The sequence below is a fragment of the Leopardus geoffroyi genome, chromosome D3 (assembly GCF_018350155.1).
Source record: "Leopardus geoffroyi isolate Oge1 chromosome D3, O.geoffroyi_Oge1_pat1.0, whole genome shotgun sequence".
Classification (NCBI taxonomy): Eukaryota; Metazoa; Chordata; class Mammalia; order Carnivora; family Felidae; genus Leopardus; species Leopardus geoffroyi.
Genome location: NC_059339.1, coordinates 76,194,441 through 76,206,817, shown reverse-complemented (window position 1 = coordinate 76,206,817; position 12,377 = coordinate 76,194,441). Strand labels below are relative to the sequence as shown.

Below are 12,377 nucleotides of genomic sequence, written 5' to 3'. Positions count from 1 at the left end.
GACCGCTGGCCCTGCCTATGAACAAAAGCCTCACAAGGAGCAGTACAAAGAGAGAGCCCGGTAGTTCCGGGTCACCACAACCCCAGCAGACTGGGGACAGATGTCAGGTCTGACTGCAGGCCCCGCCCACCAGGAAAAGCCTCTCAGGGGGCAACGCAAGGAGAGTGCCCTGAAGTTCAGTGTGACCAGTTCTGGAGATGGGCTGAGGGCAGGCATCTGGTCTGACCCAACTCAAGCCCAGGGCAGCCCCACACTGGCCCCTTAAGACCATTGGGACCAAACTCTGCCCTCAACAGGCAAAGAGGGCCACTGCAGACACCTGGACTGAAGGCGAACACGGCTCAACCACAACAGCAGGGCACACACTTCTCGAGCCTCTGTCCCCATCTGTGGGAGGAGGAACAGTGTGGGCTTCTCTGTGGCCTCGCCGCTAGAATTTGTTGCCTACTTAGATATCATTGTTGCCTCTGTGAAGACCCCCTAAATAATATGTGGGCTCCCAGGAAAGCATTACTTTAACATTTATCAGGGACAAAATGATTCAACCAAATCTCAAAGCATGGGACCTCTCCCTGCCCTGAGCCCACATTTTACATCTGCCTTATTTTTTTTTTAATTTTATTTATTTTTTTTAACGTTTATTTATTTTTGAGACAGAGAGGGACAGAGCATGAATGGGGGAGGGGCAGAGAGAGAGGGAAACACAGAATCGGAAGCAGGCTCCAGGCTCCGAGCCATCAGCCCAGAGCCTGACACGGGGCTCGAACTCACGGACCGCGAGATCGTGACCTGAGTCGAAGTCGGATGCTTAACCGACTGAGCCACCCAGGCGCCCCTGCCTTTTTTTTAAAAAAAAATCACCAAAAAGCATTCCAAACGTAAAGATAAAAAACCTTCCTGGTTCCCATAATATTAAACAGTCATTCAGCCTTGGGGTGCCAGGCTGGCTCAGTCGGTTAAGCGTCCGACTTTGGCTCAGGTCACGATCTCGCAGTTTGTGAGTTCGAGCTCTGTGCTGACAGCTCGGAGCCTGGAGCCTGTCTCCATCTCTCTCTGCCCCTTCCCCAGCTCACCCTCTCTCACTGTCTCAAAAAGAAATAAACATTAAAAAAAAAAAAAAAATTTTTTTTTTAAAGTCATTCAGCCTTGCACATACTAAAACCACGAGAGAAAGTCTAGAATTTTCTAGAATGCTCTGTCATAATAATTTGTAATCTTTATGTGAAAAAACCATATAACCCTGCACCAAATGTTCCTTCCCCAGAGCACTCTCTTCTTTGTGAAGACTGTGTATCCTGGACAGCCGTACTAGCTTGGGCTCAACTCTTTTCCTTTTTAAAAATTTTGAAAAGGTTTGTTCATTTTGCATTGACATTTCCTGGCACAGCTGGCAGGACATCAGAGCAACTCACCTGAGAACACCTGGGGGTCGCCTGGACCCCGGCTGCTCCGTGCCAGCACCGGCCCCTTGTGCCACTGCAGTTTCTCAGCACCTCACAGGTGTTATCGGGGGACTTCTCCTGATACCCGGACCTCCTCAATTTGAGTTGATGATCCTGACTTCGATTCCAGCTGTTGATGGTTACCGGTAGTGTTCTCTAGGTGGGAATAACCTAAAGGGGTTGATGGATTATTTGTTTTATTTCGGCGTTATACAAATTGATGTTTTAATAGAAGGCTTGTGTAAATTTTCTGGCTAATAATATGAGAGTCTAAGTCATTCAGCTCCAAAGAGAACTGAGTGGGAACAGACTCTGTACCTCTCTCCTCAAAGAAGGGAGACCTGAGATAGGCCTCGTCTGTTTCTGTAGCCTGCATAAGGGTGGGAGGATTTAGTTTCCACACATCTCAGCCTGCTGGGGCCAATTCTGTCTGATAGGCACACTTACAGTTGTGATCCTGTATCTAAAGGGAAAATCTATTTTATCGTGACACTGCTGAGCCTGTGTATGTTTTGAGCTCAGTAAAAAGATGGCCACTAAATGGATCGTTAAATTATCACACCGTCTCGCAACCGGAGTTACTCTGTCAGAGATCAAATACAGGAGATGAGATTCCCTACATTCAGGCTTTTAAGCTCCCCCATGATAAAGATGCTTCATTGCATTGTTACTGCTCCCCAAGCAGGGGAGCTCAGGCCCCGGGCTTCCACCTGTGCACAGAGGGGCCGCACCCCAGATCCTACACCCTGAGCCTGGGGCACTGTGACCACTTCTAAAAATACTTCTTTTAAAATTAAAAAAACAAATAAAAATAAAGATGCTTCAGGGGAAGTGACCCAACTGACGGACCAGAGAGACAAGTGTGGACAAAAATCTAATAAGACACCTGACCCCCTTCCCAAAAGTCGGAATGAGGAAGAGGAGGAGGGAGACAGGCAGACACTGGACACCCTAAATCCACCGCCCCGAGCCCAGGCACCAGAACCAAAGTCCAACCCACGGCCTGCTCCTCCAGCTCCTCGAAAGGGCTGAAAAGCAACCAGGGGAAATGCCTGTTTCGCAGGAGGGAGAGATAGGAAACAGATGGAAAAGTGTTAGTCCAAACTTTGAATCTGCCTCTGGCCTTGCCGGGGGTGCCCCTGCCACCTCTGCCTCTACCTCCCCCCTCCTCCTGTTCCTGTACCTCCACCTGGGCTGCTCCTATACGATCCTTGGGGCCGTCAACACCAGCAGCTCCTGCTCCCCCCACCCTATCAAGGAGCAAAAAGCACCCCAAGCTGTCGGGCTACTTCCTTATGAGGTTCAAACTGAAGCACCTCCCAAATCAGCGTGAAGGGGCCCGAAGACTCCCCTGGACTTCAGTGGCCCACTTCAGATTTCCCCACTGGAGCTCCAGATAAAATTGACAGTGGGGAAGGAATTGACTTTTTTTTTTTTTTTTTAAGGTTTTATTCTCAAGTAATCTCTACACCCAATATGGGGCTCGAACTTGCAACACTGACGTCAAGAGTCCCATGCTCCACCCACTGAGCCAGCCAGGTGCCCCAATCAACTTTTTGGTAGACACAGGTGCAACACATTCAATATTAAAGCTACTTCAAGGTTGTTGGTTTCATTAAAATAGACATGAGTTTTAGAGTTATCGAGATCAAATATAATACAGATATCAGCTTTTACTCTACCTGAATTTATGAGCTAAATTTGTGTTGTATCTGTTGCAATGTCTCAACAATGACTTAAAATGATTGTTGATTTTGTCACATGCAGTTCACATGGGTAATTGTAAGAACAAATGGGTTGAACATATAAAAAGGTTTATAGCTTTCAAAATCTTTAGTAGCCTTTAAGTTTTGCTAGGTAATTAAATGATAAATTGGTTCAAACTCTTTGGATATCTAAGCCTTTTCCAAATAAGATAAAATGAAACATTAAATACTAAACACAGGTTTACCTACACTGTCTTATTATAAGAAAACTAAAGATCAATTTGGGTTTGTTAATAAATATGTTTTATGCTTTATTAAAAGACTGTACTATGAAGAAATATGGTTTTAGAAATTATGAAATATATTCATAAATGTGCCAATCTACAGAAAACGGGGGGGGGGGGGAGGGTGTACCTGGGTGGCTTATTTGGTTGAGTGTCTGACTCTTGATTTCAGTTCAGGATATCACTGTTCATGGGTTGGAGCTCACATTGGGCTCTGTTCTGACAATGTGGAGCCTGCTTGAGATTCTCTCTCTCTCCCTCTCTCTCTGCCCCTCTCCCACTCATACATACACACTCTCTCTGCCCTGCCCCTGCTTGTGCACTCTCTCTCTCTCTAAATAAATAAATAAATGTTAAAAAAATCTTTAAAGAATACTAGTATAACAGTTCACAATTGCTTACTACTCAGTTTCTACTAGAAATTAAGGTTTCTAAGCATGAAAAATACTGATAAATGTAATTGAGACTACTAGAAATAATAAGGAAAACATCTCTGTACTCAATCAAGGGATGTTAGAGATATGTTTTTGGTAAGATAAAGTATGGGGAATAAAAATACATTTTTGTTGAGGGAAAAGAAAGTCATTATGTCCTGATATGAGACTGGTTAGAGACAAAAAAAACTTAGGGCAAAATCTGGATGAAAAAGAAAAGTTGTAGGTTTGTAAAAGGGAATCTCTGGAAAAAAAAATTTATGAATGTTCAGAACAAAAATGGGGATGGAGGAGTCTTAAAAGTACACTAATATAAGATTGAAATTTGGTTTTTCCCTCTATGAAAAAAGCAAAGTTTTCCTGGATTGTTGGTCTGCTCTTGATAAATTATAAACAAAGTTTTTTGTTTTCCTTTATCTGCCCAGAAAAAAACAAGATTTCTATATTTGGTTTTATCAGGGCCTTGATTACTTAAGAAAACTAAATCCTCTCAACATTAAAGGAGCCAACTTTCAGGGTGCCTGTGTGGCTCAGTCAGTTAAGCACCCAACTTCGGCTCAGGTCATGATCTCACGGTTCATGGGTTCAAGCCCTGTGTTGGGCTCTGCACTGACAGTATGCAGCCTGCTTGGTATTCTCTCTACCTCTCTCTTTGCCCCTCCCTGACTCATGCTTTCTCTCTCTCTCAAAATACAGTTAAAAAAAAAATAAAGGAGCTAACTTTTGCTAACAACTATATAACGCTATATATTTGCCTTTGTAATCTTCTGTTGCCACCTTGGTTGAATAATTAAATATTGTTTTATAATAATCTATGATCCTATTTAGGTATGTTCTTTAGAACCTTCTGAGGTTTATAACAAACTTCCCCAAAGTGCAAATTCTAAATTAAAGGCTTTTTAACTAATTAGACTTGTCTATTTGGTGTGTTGTTACACAAGAAGTGTGCACAAACAGTGATAAATCTGAGGCTCTATTGTGTGAGTAAATGCTGTTTATTGTGTGAGTAAATGCTGTGAGTAAATGTTCCAGAAAGTATATAAAATTCCTAAAATTTTAATATGTTCTGGAATAACGTTATCACTTAAAATTCTAATTATTAAAATGCTGTGCATCACAAAAATAACCAAATTTTCTTGTCAACTGTTTTTTTTTTTTGTTTTTTTTTTTTAACGTTTATTTATTTTTGAGACAGAGAGAGTTCAATAAGAATCTGTTCTCCTTGTAACAGGGCACGATTGGAAACACTGGTTATACAACCAAGGCTTTGACTGGAATGTCATTATTTGAGAGAGACATTCATAGACTCAGATGTGACCAGACAGCTGTAAGGAATGAAGGTTGACTTTATGGAGCCAATAAAGCCCCTTGGAAATGTTAGCCTGACACCTTGCTTACAGAGTTCCCAGCAGCTTTGCCAGGTGAGTAAAGTGCAAGTGCAGGAACCTCAGATTTTGGAGACCTTGAGAAAAGCAACTCACCCAAATCTACACGTATTGAAGGCAAATCTGACAGCAAGTATTTGGACTGGTTTCTGGCCTTGAAAGGCTATTAAAAGTTTAATTGGAAATTCCTTATAAAAAGTTCCAGCAAACAAGATATAGCAAACTTACATAGTCAATCAGTATTCTTACTATGCTTATGTAAATAATCAGGCCAAGTTTATTAGGACTGAACTTATTTTTCAAATAGGTTCATCTTTATTTGGCCCTCTTTGATGGAAATGAGACTGGCTTTAGAGAGAAAAAATTATGTTTCAATAACACCTTTGTGGAAGTTAGATTCTAGTTCTAACTCTCTTTTAATGTTTGTTGTTGGCCTAAGCTAGACAACTTGAGGTAAGATTCAGAGAAACTGTCACAATAGCTCGTGTATAGACAGTCTTAGCACCTGTTACTCTGTGGGGATGATGAAAGGACCCCAAGGGCATATGATTATTTGAACAGCTGGACGAAGGGATGGACTCCCTGACAACTATGTAATTCATCTGTCACCAAAAAGGTCCAGACAAACAGTAGGTCTACTGATTACCAAATTAATCACCTTGGTCGGTTCCTGGATAGGACTAGGGAAATAATTTACAACAAAGTCACAGCCACCGTGTCCATAGTGGTGGCTGAAACAGGACAGGGTTTTAAACTCATACAAAAATCATTAGACTCTCTGACTTCAAGCATCTTAGATCACAAATTAGCCTTGGATTATGTCCCAGCTGAACAAGGAGGCATAGGTGCTGTTGTAGATACATCTTGTTGCTTCATTAATGTTTCTTGACAGGTGGAACAGAAGGCTGACGTCATCCTCCAGCAGGCAACGTGGCTACATAATTTAACAACCCCACTGCCCAAACCACCTGGGACTCCATTAAAGGGGATCTCCCAAATGTTGACTTGGTTCTTGCCTTTTCTTGGGCCTTTGGTGGCCATGTTATTGCTGTCACTTTGTGGGTCCTGTGTTTTTAACCTCCTGGTTGACTTTGTGTCTTCTAGGCTTCAACAATTCCAAGTCAAGCTAATGGTGGTGGAAGGGTTCCAACCTGCACCAGTAGAGGATGAGCCCAGTCCTTGTAAATCATTAGAACAGTCAGCAAGACACCTCCAGGGCAGGACAGGGACAAGAGGCCCCACTCAGCAGGAAGCAGTTTCTGACGATGAGACCTTTGGCCCCTTTTCCATAAGAATAAGGAGGTCACAACACTTGGAGTGGGGTTTGAGATGGAGGAGGGACTGGACTTGGGTCCCCTCAACCCTGACTGCTAAATCTGGGGTTCTTTGGTTGCCTCCATAAGGAAGGAAAAAAAAAAAAAGAAAAGCTAAAACTCTGTGCCTCTTGAGTAGTACATCTTGCAGGAATGGGGAGGAGAGATGCTTACTGAAAGGAAGATGCTTACTACAAAGACTGGCAAAGACTGAGTCAAACCAGTCTGTGCCATGATGGACCTCACTGCTGACCTTTCACCAACTTTCTCCCTCATTATAATACTAAAAATCACACCCAGGGTGGAGATTTAACATACGAATACACATACGACTCATAAAAATACATGATCTTCAAGTGCACACGTGTCAAGAAATTCCCCACCTTGGGGCACCTGGGTGGCTCAGTCGGTTAAGCGCCCAAGTCTTGATCCTGGCTCGGGTCATGATCTTGCAGTTTGTAAGTTTGAGCCCTGCACTGCGCTCTGTGCTGTTGGTGCACAGCCTGCTTGGGATTCTGTCTCTCCTTCCCTCTGCCCCTTCCCCCACTTGTGCATGCTCTCTCTTCTCTCTCAAAATAAGTAAACATAAAAATTTTTTTTAAAAAGAAGGAAAAAAAGAAATCCCCACCTCTACATGCTTATATGTCACCCTTTTCCCATCAAAGTTTCTTTAAAACTCTTTCTGACCTCTCCTCAAGCCAGCCTGAAGGCTCTTCCCTTTGTGGTGTCTCCCTTGTGCTAGAGCATAAGCCCCAATAAAGGCTTGCCTGGAACTCCTGTTCAGCCTCTTGTCAAATTCTGTTGTTTAGAGAGCCCAAGAGCCAGGTTGGTAACAGCACTATAAGACCATTTCTTCATAAGGCTATTACTTTCAAGACCAGGAGATGTAGATGACGTTCTTAACACACAAAAACAGACACAGAGAGTTTGATAAAATGAAGCAACAAAGGATTATCTTCCAAACAAAAGATAGGACAAAAATCACAGCAAAAGTGCTAAATGAAACAGAGATAAGCAATATACCTGATTATCTGATTACTTTGAGAATTCAAAGTAATGGTCATAAAGATACTTACTAAACTTGAGAATAGATTACAGGATCTCACTGAGACCTTCAACAAAGAAGTAAAAAATACTTTTCAAAGAATAATCAGACATGAAGAACTCAGTAACTGAAATTAAAAACATACTATAGGGAATAAATAGTAGACTAGAGAAAGCAGGAGAATAAATCAGTGAGCTGGAAGACAAAGTAATAGAATCCAACCAAATGGAACAATTAAAAAATAATAATAAATGAAAATAGGGTAAGGGAACTCAGTGACAGCATCAAGTGTAATAACATTCATATTACAGGGATCCCAGATGGAGAAGAGAGAGAAAAAGGGGCAGAAAATTTATTTGAAGAAATAACAGCTGAAAATTTTCCTAAAGTGGAAAAAGAAACAGAAATCCAGATCCAGAAGGCACAAAGAGCCTACAACAAAATCAACCTGAGGAAGTCTGCAACGAGATGCATAATAATTAAAATGGCAAAAAGTGAGAATTTTAAGAACAGCAAGAGAAAGGAAAACAGTTACATACAAAGGAAACTCCATAAGGCTATCAGCTGATTTTTCAGCAGAAACTCTGCACACCAGAAGGGAGTGCTCATTTGTGCTGAAAGGAAAAAACCTCAAACCAAGAATACTCTATCCAGCAAGACTATCATTCAGAATAAAGAGATAAAGAGTTTCCCAAACAAAACCTAAAGGAATTCATCACCACTAAACAAGTCTTACAAGAAACGTTAGAGGGAATTCTCTGAGTGGAAAGGAAAGTCCTCAATCAGGAGCAAGAAAATTAGTAAAGGAAAAGATTTCACAGGTACAAACAAACATAATAAAAGTAGTACATTAATCATTTATGAAACCGGTATGGAGGTTAAAGCACAAAAACAGTAAAATTAATTATATCTATAAAAATCAGTTGAGGGATCCACAAAATAAAAGGATGTAAAGTATACTGACACCATATGCATAAAATGGTGGGGAGAGGGGAGTCAAAATTTAGCACTTTTAGAATGGGTTTGAACTTAAATGACCATCAACCTAACATAGACTGCGGTATGCATAGTATTTTACATATAAACCTAAATTTGAACAGATAAATTACTAGCAGTAAAATTGAATCAATAATCCCCAAATTCTCAACCAGTAAAAGTCCAGGACCAGATAATTTCACAGGTAAGTTCTACCAAACACTTAAGAGTTAATACCCATTCTTCTCAAAATATTCCAAAAAAAAAAAAAAACAAACAGAACAAAACAAAAACCAGAAGAGGAAGGAAAGCTTCCAAATTCAGTCTATGAGACCAGCATTGTCCTGATACCAAAATCAGATAAAGACATTATTTAAACAATCAAACTACTGGGGCGCCTGGGTGGCACAGTCAGTTGAGCGTCTGACTTCAGCCAGGTCACGATTTCTCAGTCCGTGAGTTCGAGCCCCGCGTCAGGCTCTGGGCTGATGGCTCAGAGCCTGGAGCCTGTTTCCGATTCTGTGTCTCCCTCTCTCTCTGCCCCTCCCCCGTTCATGCTCTGTCTCTCTCTGTCCCAAAAATAAATAAAAACGTTGAAAAAATAAAAATAAAAATAAACACTCAAACTACAAACCAATATATCTGATCAACACAGATGCAAAATTCCTCAACAAGATATTAGCAAACCAAATGCAACCATACATTTAAAAAATTACCACAATCAAGTGAGATTTACTCCTGGGATACAAGGATGGTTTAGCATTTGCAAATCAATAAATATGACAGATCACTTGAATCAGAGAAATGATAAAAACCATATGATCATTTCAATAAATGCAGAAAAAGCATTTGACAAAGAACAACATCTATTCATGATAAAAAAAAAAAAAAAAACCCTCAACAAAGTAGGCTTACAAGGAACATACCTCAACATGATAAAGGCCATATGTGAAAAATCCACAGCTAATGTCATAATAAATGGTGAAAACCTGAGAGTTCTTCCCTTAAGATCGGGAATAAGACAAAGACGTCCACTCTCACCACTTTTATTCAACGTATTATTGGAAGTCGTAGCCACAGCGATCAGACAAGAAAAAGGAATAAAAGCCATTTAAATTGGTAAGGAGAAAGTAAAACTGTCATTCTTTGCATATGACATGATACTACATATAGAAAGCCCTAAAGACTCCACCAAAAAACTACTAGAACTGATAAATGAATTCAGTAAGGTTGCAGGATACACACACACACACACATACACACACACACACACACACACACGAATATTACTCAGCCATAAAAAAGAATTGCCATTTGCAATAACATGTATGGAACTAGAGGGTATAATGTTAAGTGAAATAAGTCCGAGAAAGACAAATACCATATGATTTCACTCATGTGGAATTGAAGAAACAAAGTGAAGAACAAAGAGACAAACCAAAAAAATTTAAATATAGAGAACAGGGGAGGTGGGTGAGTTAGATGGGTAAAATAGGTGAAGATTAAGAGTTCACTTATAGTGATGAGCACTGAGTACAGAATTGCTGAATCGCTGTATTACACACCTGAAATTAATATAACTGTATGTTAATTATACTTAAATTAAGAAACTAATTTTAAAAACTTCAAAATGGAATAAAGACCTAACTGTAAGACCCTGAAACTATAAAGCTCCTAAAAGAAAACATAGGCAGTAAACTCTGGGTCACTGTCCTTAGCAACATTTTTCTGGGTATGTCTCCTCAGGCAAGGGAAACGAAAGCCAAAATAAACCATCAGTACTATATCAAACTAAAAAGCTTTTGCACAGTAAAGAAAATCATCAGCAAAACAAAAAGGCAACCTACTGAATAAAAGATATTTGCAAATTATGTATCTGATAAGTGGTTAATATCAAAAATATATAAAGAATTCATACAACTCAATAACAACAAAAACAAGAATCCAATTTAAAAATAGGCAGAATTGGGGCACCTGGGTGGCTCAGTCAGTTGAGTGTCTGACTCTTGATTTCGGCTCAGGTCATGATCCCAGGATTGGGAGATCGAGCCCTGCACTAGGCTCTGCACTGACAGGACAGAGCCTTGGGATTCTCTCTCTGTCTCTGTCCCCCTTCCCCCACACCTCATTTATGCATGTGTGCACACACACACACACTCACACACTCTCTCTCTCTCAAAATAAATAAGCAGTTTTAAAAAACTAAGTAAAAATAAAAAAGAATGGAGTGCTACTACATGTGCTGCATGGGGGGAAAACCTCCAACACATTATGCTAAATGAAAGATGCCAGGTTCAAGTTTACATATTTATCATTCTATTATATGAAATACCCAGAATAGTTAAATATATGGAGACAGCTGATATGTGGTTGTTAGGTGTTATGCGTAAAAGGGAATTGTAGTATAAGCCCTGACACTTTTGTTGTTGTTGTTGTCTGTAATGCAAGTGCCTGACTTGAGCCTTGATTGCCCAGGCATCCACTTCAAGAGGGGATCTCGAAAAAACACATGGCCGGCAACAACTAAATAAAAAGCTAGGCTGCCTACTCCCACTTAGGCTCCTTTGTTTTAGAGATCGTGGTTGATTTTGATAACTGACAATTTGGGCCACTTGCCTTTTCTCTTTCCACACTTTGAATTCATGCTCTTCTGTTTTAAGTTTGCCAATAGAGTGAGCCTATGAAACCACAGACTCCACTCCCCACCCCCAATAAAAGCAGAACCCTTTGCAGTGTAGCTCCAGGCATGCTGTGTCATTTCTGGGTCCTGTAGGTAATAAACTTATTTCTTCAGGTTCCTGATGGGCATCTTGCAATGATAATAAGAACTACAAGGGTGGGTCCAACCATGACATTGGTTATTGACAGGCTGAGACCAGCACACAACAGAAATAGGGATTGAATTTAATGGGTGTATTAGTCAGGGTTCCCCAGGGAAGAAACAGTATCCAAAGGAAGGATGTATGTATGTATGTATGTATGTATGTATGTATGTATGTATATGTATATGTATATGTATATGTATATGTATATGTATATGTATATGTATACGGAGGAGAGAAGAACTAGGGTGGGGAAGAAACTGACTGGCTGATTTTAAGGAACTGCCAAGTTTGAAATGTGCAAGGCAGCAGGCCAACAGGCTGAAATTCCAACAAGGGTGGATGTTGCATTTTTGAGTCTAAATGATGGAAACTGAGGCAGACATTTTATGGTGCAGTGTGGAGGCCAAATTCCTTCTTCTTTGGGGAACTTCGGCCTTTTCTCTTAAGACCTTCTACTCATTGGATGAGACCCATCCACATTATGGAGGGTAATCTGCTTTACTCGAAGTCTTTTGATTCAAATGTTAATAATATCTTCATAGCAACACCTGGATTTGTATTTGACCAAACAACTGGCACTATAGCCTACCCAAGTTGACACATAAAATTAACCATCACAATGGGTATTCGTTTTTTTTTTTGGGGGGGGGTAAGGGGGGAGATAAAAATGTGGAATTAGATAGACATGATGGTTCCACAACGTTATGAATGTGTTAATGCCACTGAGTTGTACACTTTAAAATGGTTAAATTTATGTTACATGAATTACTGGAAAACTTGATTTTCTCTTTATACAAACAACAACAACAAAGCAAAACCACCTTAGCCTTCAAGATTATATAATTTCTTTGGGATCAGTACAAAGATCTTCCTTTACTCTTGCATACAAAGAAGAAATAATATCTCCAATAAATATGAGTAGATAACTCACTGCCAATTCCTAACCTCCTTCTTCCTTGCCTACCTCC

General features: G+C 40.4%; 1 long non-coding RNA gene across 1 annotated transcript in view; it reads right to left on the bottom strand.

The window, feature by feature from the left end:
- The window catches only part of LOC123588365, a 37,901-nt gene that overhangs the window by 10,961 nt on the left and 14,563 nt on the right, over positions 1-12,377 (bottom strand). Inside the window, exon 2 of the long non-coding RNA XR_006707822.1 lies at positions 1,413-1,613. This is a non-coding gene — a long non-coding RNA (uncharacterized LOC123588365). The remainder of the gene's footprint in view (positions 1-1,412; positions 1,614-12,377) is intronic.